Below are 21,286 nucleotides of genomic sequence, written 5' to 3' on the forward strand. Positions count from 1 at the left end.
CCTTCCCTATTCCCAGTCATTGAACAGAAATCAATCCGGATCCTTCCCTATTTCCAGTCATTGAACGGAACTCAATCCGAAACCTTCCCTATTTCCAGTCATTGAACAAACTCAATCCGAATCCTTCCCTATTTCCAGTCATTGAACGGAACTCAATCCGAAACCTTCCCTATTCCCAGTCATTGAACAGAATTCAATCGAATCCTTCCCTATTCCCAGTCCTGGAACAGAACTCAATCCGAATCCTTCCCTATTCCCAATCATTAAACATATTTCAATCTGAATTCTTCCCTATTCCCAGTCATTGAACGGAACTCAATCCGAAACCTTCCCTATTCCCAGTCATTGAACGGAATTTAATCCGAATCCTTCCCTATTCCCAGTCATTGAACAGAACTCAACCCGAATCTTTCCCTATTTCCAGTCATTGAATGGAACCCAATCCGAATACTTCCCTATTCCCAGTCATTGAACAGAACTCAATCCGAATCCTACTCCATTCCCAGTCATTGAACGGAACTCAATCGAATCCTTCCCTATTCCCAGTCCTGGAACAGAACTCAATCCGAATCCTACTCCATTCCCAGTCATTGAACGGAACTCAATCCAAATCCTTTCCTACTCCCAGTCATTGAACAGAAATCAATCCGAATCCTTCCCTATTCCCAGTCACTGAACGGAACTCAATCCGAATCCTTCCCTATTCCCAGTTATTGAATGGAACCCAATCCGAATACTTCCCTATTCCCAGTCATTGAACAGAAATCAATCTGAATCCTTCCCTATTCCCAGTCACTGAACGGAACTCAATCCGAATCCTTCCCTATTCCAAGTTATTGAACAGAATTCAATCCGAATCCTTCCCTATTCCGAGTCATTGAACAGAATTCAATCCGAATCCTTCCCAATTCCCAGTCATTGAACAGAACTCAATCCGAATCCTTCCCTATTCCCAATCATTAAACATATTTCAATCTGAATTCTTCCCTATTCCCAGTCATGGAGCGGAATTCAATCTGAATCCTTCCCTATTCCCACTCATTGAACAGAATTCAATCCGAATCATAGAAACATAGAAAATAGGAGCAGGAGTAGGCCATTCGGCCCCTCGAGCCTGCTCCGCCATTTAATGAGATCATGGCTGATCATCCAAATTCAGTACCCTGTCCCTGCTTTCTCCCCATATCCCTTGATCCCTTTGGCCTTAAGAAATATATCTAACTCCTTCTTGAATATATTTAATGAATTGGCCTCAACTGCCTTCTGTGGTAGAGAATTCCACAGGTTCACCACTCTCTGGGTGAAGAAATTCCTCCTCATCTCAGTCCTAAATGGCTTACCCCATATCCTTACTGTGACACCTGGTTCTGAACTCCCCCGCCATGGGGAACATCCTTCCTGCATCTAGCCTGTCTAGTCCTGTTAGAATTTTATAAGTTTCAATGAGATCCCCTCTCATTCTTCTAAACTTTAGCGAATATAAGACCAATTGACCCAATCTTTCTTCATACGTCATTCCTGCCATCCCAGGTATCAGTCTGGTGAATCTTCGCTGCACTCCCTTCATGGCAAGAACATCCTTCCTCAGATAAGGTGACCAAAACTGCACACAATACTCAAGCTGTGGTCTCACCAAGGCCCTGTACAACTGCAGCAAGACATCCTTGCAACTGTACGTGAACCCTCTCGCTATGAAGGCCAACATACCATTTGCCTTCTTAACCACCTGCTGCACCTGCATGCTTACCTTCAGTGATTGGTGCACAAGGACACCCAGGTCTCGTTGCACTTCCCCTTTTCCCAATCTATTGCCATTCAGATAATAATCTGCCTTCCTGTTTTTGCCACCAAAGTGGATAACCTCGCATTTATCCACATTATATTGCATCTGCCATGCGTCTGCCCAATCACCCAACCTGTCCAAATCATACTGGAGTTACTCTGCATCCTCCTCACAGCACACCCACCCACCCAGCTTTGTGTCATCTGCAAACTTGGAGATATTACATCTAAAAATAACAACAGAAAATGCTGGAAAATCTCAGCAGGCCAGGCAACATCCATGGAGAGAAATTAGAGTCGACGTTTCGGGTGAACCCTTTTTCAAAACGCAAAGATATTACATCTAGTTCCCTCGTCTAGATCATTAATATATATTGTAAATAGCTGGGGTCCTAGCACCGATCCCTGCGCTACCCCACTAGTCACTGCCTGCCACTCGGAAAAAGACCCGTTTATTCCAACTCTTTGCTTCCTGCCTGCCAACCAGTTCTCTATCCAAGTCAGTACCTTACCCCCAATCCCATGTGCTTTAACTTTGCACACTAATCGAAAGCCTTCTGAAAGTCCAAATACACCACATCCACTGGTTCTCCCTTATCTATTCTACCAGTTACATCCTCAAAAATTTCCAGTAGATTAGTCAAGCATGATTTACCTTTTGTAAATCCATGTTGACTTTGTCCAATCCTGTCACTGTTTTCCAAGTGCCCTGCTATTACATCTTTTATAATGGACTCTAGCATTTTCCCCACTACCGATGTCCCCATTTTCTCTCTACCACCTTTTTTAAATAGCGGGGTTACATTAGCTACCCGCCAATCCATGGGAATTGTTTCAGAGTCTATAGAATTTATGATTTGGACAGGTTGGGTGATTGGGCAGATGCATGGCAGATGCAGTATAATGTGGATAAATGTGAGGTTATCCACTTTGGTGGCAAAAACAGGAAGGCAGATTATTATCTGAATGGCAATAGGTTGGGAGAAGGGGAAGTGCAATGAGACCTGGGTGTCCTTGTGCACCAGTCGCTGAAGGTAAGCATGCCGGTACAGCAGGTGGTTAAGAAGGCAAATGGTATGTTGGCCTTCGTAGCGAGAGGGTTCGAATATAGGAACAAGGATGTCTTGCTGCAGTTGTACAGAGCCTTGGTGAGACCACACCTTGAGTATTGTGTGCAGTTTTGGTCGCCTTATCTGAGGAAGGATGTTCTTGCCATGGAGGGAGTGCAGCGAAGATTCACCAGGCTGATACCTGGGATGGCAGGAATGACGTATGAGGAGAGATTGGGTCGATTGGGCTTATACTCGCTAGAGTTTAGAAGAATGAGAGGGGATCTCATTGAAACTTATAAAATTCTAACAGGACTAGACAGACTAGATGCAGGAAGGATGTTCCCGATGGTCGGGGGAGTCCAGAACCAGGTGTCACAGTATAAGGATAAGGGGTAAGCCATTTAGGACAGAGGAGGAATTTCTTCACCCAGAGAGTGGTGAACCTGTGGAATTCTCTGCCACAGAAGGCAGTTGAGGCCAATTCATTAAATATATTCAAGAAGGAGTTAAATATATTTCTTAAGGCTAAAGGGATCAAGGGATATGGGGAGAAAGCAGGGACGGGGCACTGAGTTTGGATGATCAGCCATGATCTCATTAAATGGTGGAACAGGCTCGAGGGGCCGAATGGCCTACTGCTGCTCCTATCTTCTATGTTTCTATGTTATAGGGAATCCTTCCCTATTCCCAGTCATTGAAGGGAATTCAGTCCGAATCCTTCCCTATTCCCAGTCTTTGAACAGAACTCAATCTGAATCCTTCCCTATTCCCAGTTATTGAACAGAATTCAATCCGAGTCCTTCCCTATTCCCAGTCATTCAGCAGACTTCAAGCCGAAGCTTACCCTATTCCCAGTCATTGAACAGAATTCAACCCGAATCCTTCCCTATTCCCAGTCATTGAACAGAATTCAACCCGAATCTTTCCCTATTCCTAGTCATTGAATAGAATTCAATCTGAATCCTTCCCTATTCCCAGTCACTGAACAGAACTCAATCCGAATCCTTCCATATTCCCAGTCATTCAACCGACTTCAATTCGATTCCGTCCCTATTCCCAGTCACTGAACAGAACTCAATCCGAATCCTTCCATATTCCCAGTCACTGAACAGAACTCAACCCGAATCCTTCCCTATTCCCAGTCACTGAACAGAACTCAACCCGAATCCTTCCCTATTCCCAGTCATTGAACAGAACTCAAAGAAAGAAAGAATATATATATCGTGCCTTTCATGGCCACCGGACGTCCCAAAGTATTTTAAATCCAATGAAGCACTTTGGAGTGTAGTCACTGTTGTGAAACGTGGCAACCAATTTGTGCTCAGCAAGCTCCCACAGACAGCAATGTGATAATAATCAGGTAATCTGTTTTAGTGATAGTGATTGAGGGATAAATATTGGCCAGGACACCAGGAAGAACTCCCCTGCTCTTCTTTGAAATACTGCCATGGGATCTTTTACATCCACCTGAGAGAGCAGACGGGGGCCCCGGTTTAACGTCTCATCCGAAAGATGGCACCTCCGACAGCGCAGCACTCCCTCAGTACTGCACTGGAGTGTCAGGCTAGATTTTGGTGCTCAAGTCCGAATCCTTCCCTGTTCTCAGTCATTGAACAGAATTCAATCCGAATCCTTCCCTGTTCCTAGTCATTGAATAGAATTCAATCCGAATCCTTCCCTATCCCAGTCACTGAACCAAATTCAATGCGAATCCTTCCCTATCCAAGTCATTGAATAGATGGGTTCTCCCAATTGTCTACATTTTGTTTCACCACTTGTGCTGTTTTGCTCAGAGTTTATGTCTGAATGGATTTTTTGATGGGTCGGTGGGACAAAGACTTGACGATTGTTTCATTTGAGTGGGGTTTGGTTGCATTGCCCAATATTCTTTGTTTCCTCTTGGCTCTTTGCTCATATGAAGTATTATAGTGCCTTCGGGGATAACTGCCTCCCACAGAATGATATATTGATTGCCACAGATTGGAAAGGTACTTTTGGCAGATAATATGTGAACATGCCTTTCATTATTCCAACCTCTGTACCATTAAATCGAGCCAACTATCTTATCCTCTGTCTCATTCTCTTTAACTGTCTATTGATCAATCTGCCTAACCTTTTTCTTTATCACTTTGCCATGCATGCCAGCTCAGCTCAGTGCTAGTGTGCTTGCTGGTGAGTTAGAAGGTTGTGGGTTCAAGCCTCACTATGGCATTTGAACACACTGATACTTCAATGGCGTATTTAACGGGTGCTGCCTTGTTGCCTGTTACAGTTGTACAGAGCTCTGGTTAGACCCCATGTGAAGCACTGTGTTCAGTTCTGGGCACCACACCTCAGGGAGGATGTATTGGCCTTGGAGGGGGTGCAGCGCGGATTCACTAGAATGATACCGGGGCTAAAAGGGTTAAATTATGAGGGCAGGTTTCAGAGTCTAGGCTTTTATTCTCTTGAGTATAGAAGATTAAGGGGTGATCTAATTGTGGCGTTTAAGATGATTAGAGTAGACTAGGCCTATATTCCCTAGAGTTTAGAAGAATGAGAGGTGATCTAATTGAAACATATAAAATTCGTAAGGGGCTTGACAGGGTTAATGCTGAGAGGCTGTTTCCCCTGGCTGGGGAATCTAGAACACGGGGTCACAGTCTGAGAATAAGGGGTCAGCCATTTAGGACTGAGATGAGGAGAAATTTCTTCACTCAAAGGGTTGTGAATCTTTGGAGTTCTCTACCCCAGAGAGCTGTGGATGCTGAGTCGTTGAGTATATTCAAGAGAGAGGTCGATAAATTTTGGGATATTAAAGGAATCAAGGGATATGGGGACAGTGCGGGAAGGTGGAGTTGAGGTAGAAGATCAGCCATGATCTTATTGAATGGTGGATCAGGCTTGAAGGGCCGAATGGCCTCATCCTGCTCCTATTCCATGGGCCGTATATTCCGATCCCTACGGGTGTGTACGAGCTGTGTACACACCCATAGGGACAGCGTAAATGCTGGTTTTAGGTATGCGAAACGCATGCGCTGTAAACCGGCATTTCCGATCTGTCAAGAATCCTGCCCTAGAGAAGGGCCTCTGCGGGTGGAGAGTTCTGCTTTCTGGAGAACCTCCGCCCTTAGAAATCTTACGCCTGGTTTTACCAGCTTAAGAGATGAAGAGTAAAAAAAATTTGTTTTTCACTCATTTATCATTTAAAAATACTTTAAATAAAGATACATTTATTCTTAGCCCCGTAAAAAACTTTAACTATTTTTTTGAAAAAATTAAACTTTTGTTTAAAATGTTTAATTTATTGTAATTTGAACTCATTTAAAAAATGTGACGGTTTAAAAAAAAATTATTTAATGTTTTATTGTGTTTTTGGGGTGACCTCCATTCATATATTTGACAGGTCTATCTGTCAAGTGGATGAAGGGAGATTCCCTTCTCCTATTGGCTCCCCATGGCCCACGTGATCCCAGCGATGCTTGCGAACCGCCTGCACCTCTGGGATACGTGGACCCTGCGCATTTCGTGTTTGGAGAGGCCCAGGAGCGGAAGTATACGCACCTCGGGAGCCCTCGGGTAAGTCCGTAGATTTTTTCCAGATCAGAGGCCTCCGCATGCAGGAAGCCTCCAGTTGGAAAATACGGGCCGTTATGTTCTTATGATGGGTAGGTAGATAGAAATTATTTCCTCTGGTGGGGCGGAGGGGCGAGGGGGGGGTGGGGTGGGGGAGGTGTGGGTGGGGGTGGAGTCCAAAACAAGGGGCTATAACCTTAAAATTAGAACTAGGCCGTCCAGGGGTGATGCCAGAAAGCACTTCTTCACACAAAGGGCAGTGGAAATCTGGAACTCTCTCCCCGAAAAAGCTGTTGCGGCCGGGGGTCAATTGAACATTTCAAAACTGAGTTTGATAGATTTTTGCTCGGCAAGGGTATTAAGGGATATGGAACCAAGGCGGGTAGATGGAGTTAAGATACAGATCAGCCACGATCTAATTGAACTAAGAGGAGATCTGATAGAGGTGTTCAATATTCTATTCTAGCTGGGTAAGAAACTATTCCCGTTGGTCCGTGAGCGGGTGACTCAGGGAAATAAATGTAAGATATTCTCCGAAACAGCAAAGGGTTTTTTTTTTGACAGTGGGCTGTTAAGAGTTGGAATTTCTGACCAGAAAAGATGGCAACAGAATCACATTTAAAAGGGGAAGTAGATAAATATTTAAGAAACAACAATTTGTTAGGGCTGTTGGAAAGGGTAGGGGAATGGGACTAAGTGGAGAACTCATTCAGAGAGGCAGTGTGGGCACGATGGGCTGAACGGCCTCCTTCTGCGCGGTTGAATTAATGATTGTGTGTCTTCCAGCACAGAAGGAGGCCATTCGGCCCATCGTGCCAGTGCCGGCTCTTTGAAAGAGCAGTCGTGCTCAGTCCCATCCCACACCCCTCACTTTTTGTCCGTATCCCTGTAAGTTCCTCATCCTCATTGTGTCCAACTCTGTTTTAAAATTATTAGTGGAACCAGCTGCCACCACCTTTTCAGGTGGAGCGTTCCTGATCCCCACCACTCTGGGTGAAAAAAAAATTCTCCTCACCTCCCCTCCAGATCTTTCGCCAATGATTTTAAATCTATGGCCTTTGGTTATTGGCCCACTCACCAGAGGGAACAGCCCTTCTCTATCTAATCTATTAAAACCCTTTTCAAAGCATATTGATCTAAGGGACGAGATCAACAGAGGATGCAATCACAACTGCTCTACACTCGGCACTGAATCACTTAGATGGTAAGGAGACCTACATCAGAATGCTGTTCATAGACTACAGCTCAGCATTCAACACTATCGTCCCCAACAAGCTGGCCACCAAACTCCAAACTCTTGGCCTGAACACTTCCCTCTGCAACTGGACCCTGGACTTCCTAACAAACAGACCCCAGTCTGTCAAATTAGGTAACCACACCTCCCCCCCCGACCCTGAACACGGGGGCCCCACAAGGATGTGTGCTGAGCCCCCTCCTCTACTCCCTCTTCACCCACGACTGTGTGGCTGTTCATGGTTCCAACACCATCATCAAGTTTGCGGATGATCCACGGTAGTAGGCCAGATCACCAACAACGATGAGTCAGCCTACAGGGAGGAGGTCCAGCATCTCGTGAAGTGGTGCGCCGATAACAACCTGGCCATTAACATCAAGAAAACCAAAGAAATCATTGTGGACTTCAGGAAGTCTAAAGGCGGAAGTCACGCCCCCATCCACATCAATGGGGCTGTGGTGGAAAGGGTGGACAGCTTTAAGTTCCTCGGAGTCCACATCACGGAAGACCTCTCCTGGTCCCTCAATACCTCCTCTCTGGTGAAGAAGGCCCAGCAGCGCCTATATTTCCTAAGGAGGCTGAAGGGATGTAACCTGTCACCCCTGATCTTCTCTAACTTTTACCGCTGCACTATAGAGAGCATCCTGACAAACTGTATCACAGTATGGTATGGCAGCTGTAGCTACTATGACCGGAAAGCCCTGCAGCGGGTAGTCAAAACTGCCCAACGTATTACCGGCACCCAGCTACCGACCATAGAGCACATATACCAGAAACGCTGTTTACGGAGGTCACGGACCATCATCAAAGACCCTACCCACGCCAGCCACAGTCTGTTCGCCCTCCTGCCATCTGGGAGACGCTACAGATGCATTCACACCCGTACGACCAGATTTAGGAACAGCTTCTTTCCCAGGGCTGTCATCCTACTGAACTCCACAAATAAACTCTAAAGCCTGCACATCTGCCAATGCACTTTATTATGGTTATGTTTATGTTAATGTATTACAAGCCAAATGTGTGTTGAATGTTTAAATGTCTTAATCTAAATGTACACTCTCGGGAGCCGTAAGACTACATTTCGCTGTACTGCACTTGTGCACTAACAATGACAATAAAAGTTGATTTGATTTGATTTTTTTATTTGAGAAGGACACGTCAGTCAGTGCCTGACTGCAGACTTCCATGGGACCAGAATCGTGCAAGGAATCAATCAGTGACCCTTCTTCTGAAATGAAGCTCGCAACTTTACATAGAATTACATGTTATTTACAGCACAGAAACAGGCCATTCGGCCCATCAGGTCCGTGCCGGTGTTTATGCTCCACACGAGTCTCCTCCCACCCTACTTCATCTCACTCTATCCTCATATCACAGAATCACAGAAACCCCACAGTGCAGATAGAGGCCATTCGGCCCATCGAGCCTGCACCGACACATATGTGGGATATGTGTTGGTGTAGGGGTTACGGGGATCGGGTGGGATATGTGTCGGTGCAGGCTCGATGGGCCGAAATGGCCTCTATCTGCACTGTGGGGTTTCTGTGATTTCTGTGATATCCCACCCGATCCCCGTAACCCCAACACCAACACATATCCCACTCTATCCCCGTAACCCCACGTATTTAATCCACCTAACACTAAGGGTCAATTTATCATAGCCACTCAACCTAACCCGCACATCTTTGGACTGTGGGAGGAAACCAGAGCACCCGGAGGAAACCCACGCAAACACGGGGAGAATGTGCAAACTCCACACAGACAGTCACCCGAGGCCGGATTCGAACCCGGGTCCCTGGCGCTGTGAGGCAACAGTGCTAACCACTATGCCACCGTGCTATTCCTGCTATTCCTTTCTCCCTCATGTGCTTATCCAGCTTCCCCTTAAATGCACCTGTGCAATTCGCCTCGACCACTCCCTGTGGTAGCGAGTTCCACATTCTCACCACTCTCCGAGTGAAGAACTTTCTCCTGAATTCCTTATGATTTTAAAGACCTCTTTTAAGTCACCTCTCAGTCTTCTCTTTTCCAAAGAAAAAAGACCCAGCCTGTTCAACTTTTCCTGATAGTTATAACCTCTGAGTTCTAGTATCATACTTGTAAAGCTTCTTTTTTTGTGCTCCTTCTCCAGTGTCTCAATGTCCTTTTTGTAATATGGAGACCAGAACTGTGCACAGTACTCCAAGTGTGGTCTAACAATTGTCCGACACAAGTTTAACATAACCTCCCTGCTTTTCAATTCTACTCCTCTAGAAATGAACCCCAGTGCTTGGCTTGCATTTTTGATGGCCTCGGGTGTTGCAGGTTTGAGAGAATACAGTTGCATAAGGGAAATTATTTTACTGATAACGGTATGACCAATATTAACAGGTGCACGACACATCCTGCTGAGATCCCCAGGGAGATTACTTAAAGTGAGTCAGTGCTCCGTACGCCCTCTGCTCTCTACCCCCCTCTCTTGGGAGGTTGTACGTATTACAACCTCGCGGCAGTAAAATTTGAGGTTCAGTTTATTTATTTTTTTACCTTGATGTAAAAGAACTGCTTCGTGAGATCTTAAACTGTAGTCTTGCATCGAATGATTCTTGTTGTTCTGGAGGCGAACACAGAAGCTGTCCCATGCCAGCTGTGTCACACAAACGCAGGAACGGTAGGAGGCCGTTCAGCCTCCCGAGCATGTTCGGCCCATTCTATCAGATCATGGCTGATCTCTATCTTAACTCCACTTACCCGCCTTTGCTCTGTGTCTCTTGATACCCTCACCCAACATAACACTATCGATCTCAGTCCTGAAAGCCCTGATTGTCCCCCAGCATCCACAGCCTTTTTGGGGAAGAGAGTTTCCGATTTCCACGACCCTTTGTGCTATAAAGGGCTCCCTGATCGTCTCTTCTTCTTAAATGGTCCAGCTCTCATTTTAAGATTTTGCGCCACTGCTCTGCCTCCCCCACCAGGGGAAGGTGTTTCTCTGCATCTAAACCTATTGGATCACTTTATAATTTTAAAGACCTCAACCAGATCACCCCTCAACCAGATCATCCCTCAATCAGATCACCCCCTCAACCAGATCACCCCCTCAACCAGATCACCCCTCACCCAGATCACCCCTCAACCAGATCACCCCTCACCCAGATCACCCATCAACCAGATCACCCCTCAACCAGATCATCCCTCAACCAGATCACCCCTCAACCAGATCACCCATCAATCAGATCACCCATCAATCAGATCACCCATCAACCAGATCACCCCTCACCCAGATCACCCCTCACCCAGATCACCCCTCAACCAGATCACCCCTCACCCAGATCACCCCTCAACCAGATCACCCCTCAATCAGATCACCCATCAACCAGATCACCCCTCACCCAGATCACCCCTCAACCAGATCACCCCTCAATCAGATCACCCATCAACCAGATCACCCCTCAATCAGATCACCCATCAACCAGATCACCCCTCACCCAGATCACCCCTCAACCAGATCACCCCTCAATCAGATCACCCCTCACCCAGATCACCCCCTCAATCAGATCACCCCTCAATCAGATCACCCATCACCCAGATCACCCCTCACCCAGATCACCCCTCAACCAGATCACCCATCAACCAGATCACCCCTCACCCAGATCACCCCCTCAATCAGATCACCCATCAACCAGATCACCCCTCACCCAGATCACCCCTCAACCAGATCACCCATCAACCAGATCACCCCTCACCCAGATCACCCCCTCAATCAGATCACCCATCAATCAGATCACCCATCAACCAGATCACCCATCAACCAGATCACCCCTCACCCAGATCACCCCTCACCCAGATCACCCCTCACCCAGATCACCCCTCAACCAGATCACCCATCAACCAGATCACCCCTCACCCAGATCACCCCTCAACCAGATCACCCCTCAATCAGATCACCCATCAACCAGATCACCCCTCAATCAGATCACCCATCAACCAGATCACCCCTCAACCAGATCATCCCTCAATCAGATCACCCATCAATCAGATCACCCATCAACCAGATCACCCATCAACCAGATCACCCATCAACCAGATCACCCCTCACCCAGATCACCCCTCAACCAGATCATCCCTCAATCAGATCACCCATCAATCAGATCACCCATCAATCAGATCACCCATCAACCAGATCACCCATCAACCAGATCACCCCTCACCCAGATCACCCCTCAACCAGATCACCCCTCAATCAGATCACCCCCTCAATCAGATCATCCCTCAATCAGATCACCCATCAACCAGATCACCCCTCAACCAGATCACCCCTCAATCAGATCACCCCTCAATCAGATCACCCATCAACCAGATCACCCCTCACCCAGATCACCCCTCAATCAGATCACCCATCAACCAGATCACCCCTCACCCAGATCACCCCTCAACCAGATCACCCCTCAATCAGATCACCCCCTCAATCAGATCATCCCTCAATCAGATCACCCATCAATCAGATCATCCCTCAACCAGATCACCCCTCAATCAGATCACCCCTCAACCAGATCACCCCTCAACCAGATCACCCATCAACCAGATCACCCCTCACCCAGATCACCCCTCAACCAGATCACCCATCAACCAGATCACCCCTCACCCAGATCACCCCTCAATCAGATCACCCATCAACCAGATCACCCATCAACCAGATCACCCCTCACCCAGATCACCCCTCAACCAGATCACCCATCAACCAGATCACCCCTCAACCAGATCACCCCTCACCCAGATCACCTCTCAACCAGATCACCCCTCAACCAGATCACCCATCAACCAGATCACCCCTCAACCAGATCACCCCTCACCCAGATCACCCCTCAACCAGATCACCCCTCAATCAGATCACCCCCTCAATCAGATCATCCCTCACCCAGATCACCCCTCAACCAGATCACCCCTCAATCAGATCACCCCCTCAATCAGATCATCCCTCAACCAGATCACCCATCAATCAGATCATCCCTCAACCAGATCACCCATCAATCAGATCATCCCTCAACCAGATCACCCATCAATCAGATCACCCATCAATCAGATCACCCATCAATCAGATCACCCCTCAACCAGATCACCCATCAATCAGATCACCCCTCAACCAGATCACCCCACAATCAGATCACCCCTCAACCAGATCACCCCTCACCCAGATCATCCCTCAACCAGATCACCCATCAATCAGATCACCCATCAATCAGATCACCCCTCAACCAGATCACCCCTCAATCAGATCACCCCCCAACCAGATCACCCCCCAACCAGATCACCTCTCAATCAGATCACCCCTCAACCAGATCACCCCTCAACCAGATCACCCCTCAACCAGATCACCCCCCAACCAGCTCACCCCTCAACCAGATCGCCCCTCAACCAGATCACCCATCAATCAGATCATCCCTCAATCAGATCACCCCCTCAATCAGATCATCCCTCAACCAGATCACCCCTCAACCAGATCACCCCTCAATCAGATCACCCATCAACCAGATCACCCCTCACCCAGATCACCCCTCAACCAGATCATCCCTCAACCAGATCACCCATCAATCAGATCATCCCTCAATCAGATCACCCCCTCAATCAGATCATCCCTCAACCAGATCACCCATCAATCAGATCATCCCTCAACCAGATCACCCATCAATCAGATCATCCCTCAACCAGATCACCCATCAATCAGATCACCCATCAATCAGATCACCCCTCAACCAGATCACCCCTCAATCAGATCACCCATCAACCAGATCACCCATCAACCAGATCACCCCTCACCCAGATCACCCCTCAACCAGATCACCCATCAACCAGATCACCCCTCAACCAGATCACCCCTCACCCAGATCACCTCTCAACCAGATCACCCCTCAACCAGATCACCCATCAACCAGATCACCCCTCAACCAGATCACCCCTCACCCAGATCACCCCTCAACCAGATCACCCCTCAATCAGATCACCCCCTCAATCAGATCATCCCTCACCCAGATCACCCCTCAATCAGATCACCCCCTCAATCAGATCATCCCTCAACCAGATCACCCATCAATCAGATCATCCCTCAACCAGATCACCCATCAATCAGATCATCCCTCAACCAGATCACCCATCAATCAGATCACCCATCAATCAGATCACCCATCAATCAGATCACCCCTCAACCAGATCACCCATCAATCAGATCACCCCTCAACCAGATCACCCCACAATCAGATCACCCCTCAACCAGATCACCCCTCACCCAAATCATCCCTCAACCAGATCACCCATCAATCAGATCACCCATCAATCAGATCACCCCTCAACCAGATCACCCCTCAATCAGATCACCCCCCAACCAGATCACCCCCCAACCAGATCACCTCTCAATCAGATCACCCCTCAACCAGATCACCCCTCAACCAGATCACCCCCCAACCAGCTCACCCCTCAACCAGATCGCCCCTCAACCAGATCACCCATCAATCAGATCATCCCTCAATCAGATCACCCCCTCAATCAGATCATCCCTCAACCAGATCACCCCTCAACCAGATCACCCCTCAATCAGATCACCCATCAACCAGATCACCCCTCACCCAGATCACCCCTCAACCAGATCATCCCTCAACCAGATCACCCATCAATCAGATCATCCCTCAATCAGATCACCCCCTCAATCAGATCATCCCTCAACCAGATCACCCATCAATCAGATCATCCCTCAACCAGATCACCCATCAATCAGATCATCCCTCAACCAGATCACCCATCAATCAGATCACCCATCAATCAGATCACCCCTCAACCAGATCACCCCTCAATCAGATCACCCCCCAACCAGATCACCTCTCAATCAGATCACCCCTCAACCAGATCACCCCTCAACCAGATCACCCCTCAACCAGATCACCCCCCAACCAGCTCACCCCTCAACCAGATCGCCCCTCAATCAGATCACCCATCAATCAGATCGCCCCTCAATCAGATCACCCATCAATCAGATCATCCCTCAACCAGATCACCCCTCAACCAGATCGCCCCTCAATCAGATCACCCATCAATCAGATCATCCCTCAACCAGATCACCCCTCAACAAGATCACCCCCCAACCAGATCACCCCCCAACCAGATCGCCCCTCAACCAGATCACCCCTCAACCTTCTAAACTCAAGGGAATACAAACCCAGTCTCTCCAACACCTATCCCCCTAATTTAACCCTGGTATCATTCAGATGAATCTGCGCTGCACCCCCTCCAAGGCCAATATATCCTTTACAGCCAATGAAATATTTTGAAGTGCAGTCACTGTTGTAATGTGGGAAACGCGGCAGCCAATTTGCACACAGCAAGCTCCCACAAATAGCAATGTGATAATGACCAGGTAGTCTGTTTTAGTGATGTCGGTTGAGGTATAAATATTGGCCGGGACACCAGGGGAGAATTTCCCTGCTCTTCTTCGAAATAGTGCCACAGGGTCTTTTACGTCCACCAGAGAGGCCAGATGGGGCCTCGATTCAACGTCTCATGCGAAGACGGCACCTCCGACAGTGCTGCACTCCCTCAGCACTGCACTGGGAGTGTCAGCCTGGATTATGTGCTCAAGTCTCTGGAGTGGGACTTGAACCCACAACTGTCATGACTCACAGGTGAGAGAGCTAACCACTGAGCTAAGGGTGACCTTTTCAAAAATAGAACTGAAAACAAGAACTGAAACAAAGAGCTTGCATTTAATGTCACTTTGGGAATTTAAAGTGTAACCCACTGAGAGACACAGATTATGGGCTCTCAATAGCTGTCTCCCCTCCCCCATGATTCTCCCTTCTCTCACTGAAGGTAATGTCACTGAGTGCTCAAGTCTCTGGAGTGGAACTTGAACCCACAACCAGAGGTGAGAGTGCTACCCATGAGCCACAGTTCAAGACCCACTCTTGGCACTTGAGCATAAAATCTCGGCTGACACTCCCAGTGCAGTACTGAGGGAGCGCTGCACTGCCGGAGGTGCCGTCTTTTGGATGAGACATTAAACCGAGGCCCCCGTCTGCCCTTTCAGATGGGATGTAAAAGATCCCATGGCCACTATTTCGAAGAAGAGCAAGGGAGTTCTCCCCAGTGTCCTGACCAATATTTATCCCTCAACCATTATCTCACTGCTGTTTGTGGGAGCTTGCTGTGCGCAAATTGGCTGCCGCGATTCCTACATTACAACAGCGACTACACTTTAAAAAGTACTTCACTGGCTATAAAGCGCTTTGGGGCATCCTGAGGCCGTGAAAGGCGCTATAGAAATGCAAGTCCTTTTGTTTTCATTTCATAGTACACACTGGGTAACAGATGACACTTCACTCCCCTCTGGTAATGCGTGGCTCATGTGGGCCTCAGGCTCATCTCCTGTACATATGCAGTACACACTGGGTAACAGATATTAACTGAATCCCATTTGAGTCCTGTAGTGTATGTAACCGTTCCACCTTTAAGAGAACTACTTTAAGGGTTGCACTACTTTGTCTTGGCTGCTGTATACTGTAATACCGGTGGTGACCACACCGGTATATAAGTGCTGTGTAATGATTTATGGGGCAGTTCCGCCCTGACCTTCAACCAGTAAAGACCTGTTAAAGTTTACTCTTGTGGTCTGTGTAGTAATTCTCAATATAACACACAGACTTAACAGTGGCGACGAGTACGATCTTACCCTGCGGCAGAGATACATCCAAGGCAGTTTAACGGGCGTCGAGAGGAGGCATCCGCCCTCATCATTCTGCTGAGAAAAGACTCGGGTCTGCAGAGAAACGGAAGATTTCTGACACGAAGCCTTCCATCAGCAACAGGCAGTGATCATCCCTTCTATCACGGTGGTGGGTAAGCCGATCAGCGACGAGCAGCAAGTCGGCCACGTTGACTGTGAGTAGGGGAGAAAATAAAATAAAACGGAGGATATAAGGGCGGAGAACTCGACCACGGCCGGGGAAAAGAGCCGGACAGAAGTCGGGGCCAGAGGCGCTGAGACTGGGGCAGCGTAAGGCACGGAAGCCGCGGTGAATACAACCGCAGCCGGTGGAGAGACCGGGCTACAAGCGGGCTGGGAGATGCAACAGCGTCGAGAGAGAGCTCGACCGCGATCGGTGAAAAAGGCCGGGCAGCTACCGAGGCCGCGAGGCGCAGCGACCGGGACAGCGGAAGGCGCGGGAGAAAATAGCGGGCTGGGAGATGCAACGGCGTCGAGAGAGAGCTCGGCCGCGACCGGTGAAAAAGGCCGGGCAGCTACCGAGGCCGCGAGGCGCAGCGACCGGGTCAGCGTAAGGCGCGGGTGAAAAAAAAAAAAAAAAAACCGCGGAGAACTCAGCCGCAGCCGGGGGAAAGGACCGGACTGCAAGAGGGGCTGGGAGGCACGACTTGAAAACCGCTGGGGAGGGCGAACGCAGCAATTCGGCAATCGCCATTACAGCCAGCGGGGGGGAGAAAGGCAAATGCGGGAAGCCGCCATTTTCGGAGGCAGGGGAAGAAGACAAGCGCGGGAAACCGCCATTTTGTAAAAAAAAAAAAAAAATTCTTTTGTTTCTCAAGAAGATCGCGAGGATGCCTAAGCGTGGTAACATCAACGATTTCGATCCCGATGTTGAAGATTGGGCCACGTATGTAGAACGCATAGAGATATATTGTAAGGCAAATAAAATATCAGATGAAGATAAAGCACTAACCTTACTAAACTCAATGGGTGCGAAGACATACGGGCTATTGAAGCATCTTCTATCACCAGCTAAACCGGCGGATCAGACTTTCGCTAATATTGTTGCTGTCCTGAAGAATCATTTGAACCCCACACCGCTGATGTTAGCGGAACGATTTAAATTTTATGCGAAAACGCAACTGAAAGAGGAAAGCAACGCGGAGTATTTAACTGAACTGCGCAAACTAGCGAAATACTGTCAGTTTGGGGAAAGCCTGACAGAGGCACTGAGAGACAAATTCGTGTGTGGATTGTCAAAAGAAGGAACACAAAAGCGGTTGCTTGAAGAGAATGATCTTACACTTGATAAGGCTGTCACTATTGCAGCATCGCACGAAGCCGCAGCGAGAGGCACCGCGGAAATGCAGCTGAAGGCAGCGGTACTCAGCGTAGATCAAATGGCTTCGGGTACAACGAAATGTTATCGTTGTGGGAAGACAACACACGATCAGAACCAATGCTGGTTTAAAAACCAGGAATGTAGAAAATGTGGCAAGCTTGGTCACATAGCTAAAGTATGCCGGTCAGGAAAGAAGACCAGCAACAAAAAGTCACCACAGGAAAAGTGCAGAAAGGTACATAAGGTGGCTGAGAAGAGTTCGGATGAACAGAATTCGGATTCAGACCCCAACAGCAAGGAACTGGGTAGTCTGAGAATTCACAATGTGAGTAAGGAAGCTGACCGACAAACTATCTGGGTCACACTGCAGATAGCAGGAGTCCAAGTGAAGATGGAATTGGACACCGGATCGGCGTTGATGGTCATGAATAAGCAAGATTACAAAAAGTTATTCAAACATATTCCCCTACGGGATACGGAGATAGTATTGCAGACATACACGGGGCAAAAAGTATACCCCATCGGAAAGATAAAAGTCAAGGTGATACACAAGGGCAAAGAACACCAAGGAATGGACTTATATGTACTACCTGAGGGAGGTCCACCACTTCTGGGATGGGAGTGGATCAGGAAAATAAATATGGACTGGCACTCCCTAAAAGCAATGACAGTAGATTCCGGAAACAAAAATGTCAAACCTGAACGATTGTACAGAATATTGGATGAGGCTAAAGAAGTGTTCCAACAGGGACTGGGAACACTAAGAGGAATTAAGGCAAAAATCAAGATTGCAGAACATGCAAACCCAAAATTTTTCAAAGCCAGACCGGTACCTTATGCGATACGACCTGCTGTGGAAGCTGAGCTGGAAGGGCTAGAACGTTCAGGAGTACTGTCTAAGGTGGACTGGAGTGAGTGGGCCACGCCCATTGTTCCCGTCATGAAGCGTTCATCGAGTAACAAGCCAGGGGAACCGGGGAAGGTCCGCATCTGTGGAGACTTCAAGATCACAGTTAATCCGGTGCTTCACACGGTGCAATATCCGCTTCCGCGGATTGAGGATATCTTTGCTTCATTGTCTGGCGGGAAACACTTCACCAAGATAGACCTGGCGCAAGCGTACTTACAGATGGAAGTTGAGGAAGAGTCGCACCAGTATCTCACAATCAACACGCACAGAGGCTTGTATCGATATAATAGACTGGTTTTTGGAGTGGCTTTGGCCCCAGCAATTTGGCAGAGGGCCATGGAGCAGGTATTACAGGGAATTCCAAGCACTCAATGTTACTTGGACGATATCCTGATTACAGGAGATGACGATGAGGAACACCTTGCAAATTTGAAACTGGTGCTCACCAGGTTGAAGGAATATGGCCTTCGGGTTAATCGCCAAAAATGTGAGTTATTTCAGAAACGGATCTCGTACTGTGGTCATGTCATTGACCAGGAGGGGCTGCACAAGTCACCTGACAAGATCGAAGCTGTTGTGAAGGCTCCCGCTCCGGAAAATGTATCCCAGTTGAGGTCGTTCCTAGGGTTGATTAACTATTAATTTAAGTTTCTGCCAAATCTATCCACGGTGCTGCACCCGCTGAATGCTCTTTTGCAGAAAGAAGTACCATGGAAGTGGAGCGAGGACTGTAAGAAGGCCTTTCGCAAGAGCAAGGCATTGATCACCTCAGAGGAAGTGTTGGCTCACTTCAACCCAACACTACCTATTCGTTTAGCTTGTGATGCTTCCCCTTATGGTATTGGAGCAGTACTCTCACACAAGTTGCCAAATGGTTCGGAAAGGCCAGTCGCATTTGCATCCAGATCATTGACCTCCTCTGAGCGCAACTATGCTCAGATAGATAGGAAGGCTCTCAGCCTGGTGTGGGGAGTAAAGAAGTTTAATCATTACCTGCAGGGCCAGAAGTTTACACTGCTGACAGACCACCAGCCGTTGGTATCCATATTCAACCCGAAAAAGGGCGTTTCCATTATGACAGCGCAAAGGCTACAGAGGTGGTCCCTGTTCCTAGGGGCACACCAATATGACATAGAATACAAAGGATCAAAACAGCATGGGAATGCTGACGGGTTATCGCGCCTACCGTTGCCAGCGGTAGAAGAGGCGCCTACAGTGGACCCAGTGGAGATGTTCCACGCAACCATAGTGGAATGTCTACCAGTAACAAATTCTACCATCGAAAAGGAAACGAGAAATGACCCGACTCTCTCACGAGTCTACGATTTAACGGTGAAGGGATGGCCAGCACATGGTGAACCACTGTTGCCAGCATTCTCGCAAAGAAGAGAGCAGCTGTCAGTGTGCCGAGGAACTTTGATGTGTGGATCCAGAGTGGTGATTCCACCCAAACTCCAGCATAAAGTGCTAAAGGAGCTTCACGAGGGGCATCTGGGTGGAGTAAAAATGAAGAACCTAGCCAGAGCGTTTGTGTGGTGGCCAGGTATCGATGGAGACATCGAAGAAATGACCAAGAGCTGTCCAGGATGCCAGAAGGTCCAAAACGCCCCACCACAAGCCCCTCTACATCCATGGGAGTGGCCCTCATCTCCATGGCAAAGGGTACATATCGACTTTGCTGGTCCATTTATGGACTCAATGTTCTTAATCACGATGGATGCACACTCCAAGTGGCCGGAGGTAATAAAGATGTCCTCCACCACCACGGAAAAAACCATCACAGTATTAAGGACCATATTTGCCAGGAATGGCCTGCCGGAACAGATCTGTTCTGATAATGGACCGCAATTTGTATCCGAAGAATTCAGGAAGTTCTTAAAAAGCAATGGGGTTAAGCACTACACGTCCGCCCCATACCATCCCGCCACCAATGGATTAGCTGAAAGGTTTGTCCAGACCTTCAAGAAGGCCATAAAGGCCATGGGTAATGAAGACATAAATCTACAACATAAGGTAGATAACTTCTTGTTGGCATACAGGAATGCAACACATGCGGTTACAAACCAAACTCCCGCCATGATGTTTTTCAATAGAAGACTAAGATGCCGGCTGGATTTGCTCAAGCCAAACATCAGAAGGGACGTAGAGAACCAGCAATTTCAAGGCATGAATGAAAGGCCAACTAGAACCTTCCAGATAGGTCAACAAGTTCTGGCCCGGGACTACCGTACCGAGAAATGGCAGCCTGGAACTATTTGCACACGACTTGGACCGCTGATGTATACCGTGGACATTGGTGAAAGCATAATAAGGCGCCATGTTGACCAGATCATAGAGTCATCCGAAAAGGGACAACCTACTCCACAACTCTATACGCCTAATGATGAAGCAGAGATACCCATAGGAGCTACCTCCGATCCGGTGATACTGGAACCAGATGAACCCGACACTGGCATTCAAGCCGAATCGACATTGCCAAAAGAACCTACTACACCACCGAAAACTACTACACCACCGCGGCGTTATCCGGACCGAGTCAGGAAGCCTCCAGAGAGACTGAATCTGTGAACTGCTTTTACATGAAGTTGTGTATATATGTTATGATGTTATGTTTAATGGGGAATATATACAGTTAAGCTAAAAAGGGAGGATTGTAGTGTATGTAACCGTTCCACCTTTAAGAGAA

The sequence above is a fragment of the Somniosus microcephalus genome, unplaced genomic scaffold (genome assembly GCF_052327205.1).
Source record: "Somniosus microcephalus isolate GS21.2 unplaced genomic scaffold, FLI_Smic_1.0 unresolved_chr1, whole genome shotgun sequence".
Classification (NCBI taxonomy): domain Eukaryota; kingdom Metazoa; phylum Chordata; class Chondrichthyes; order Squaliformes; family Somniosidae; genus Somniosus; species Somniosus microcephalus.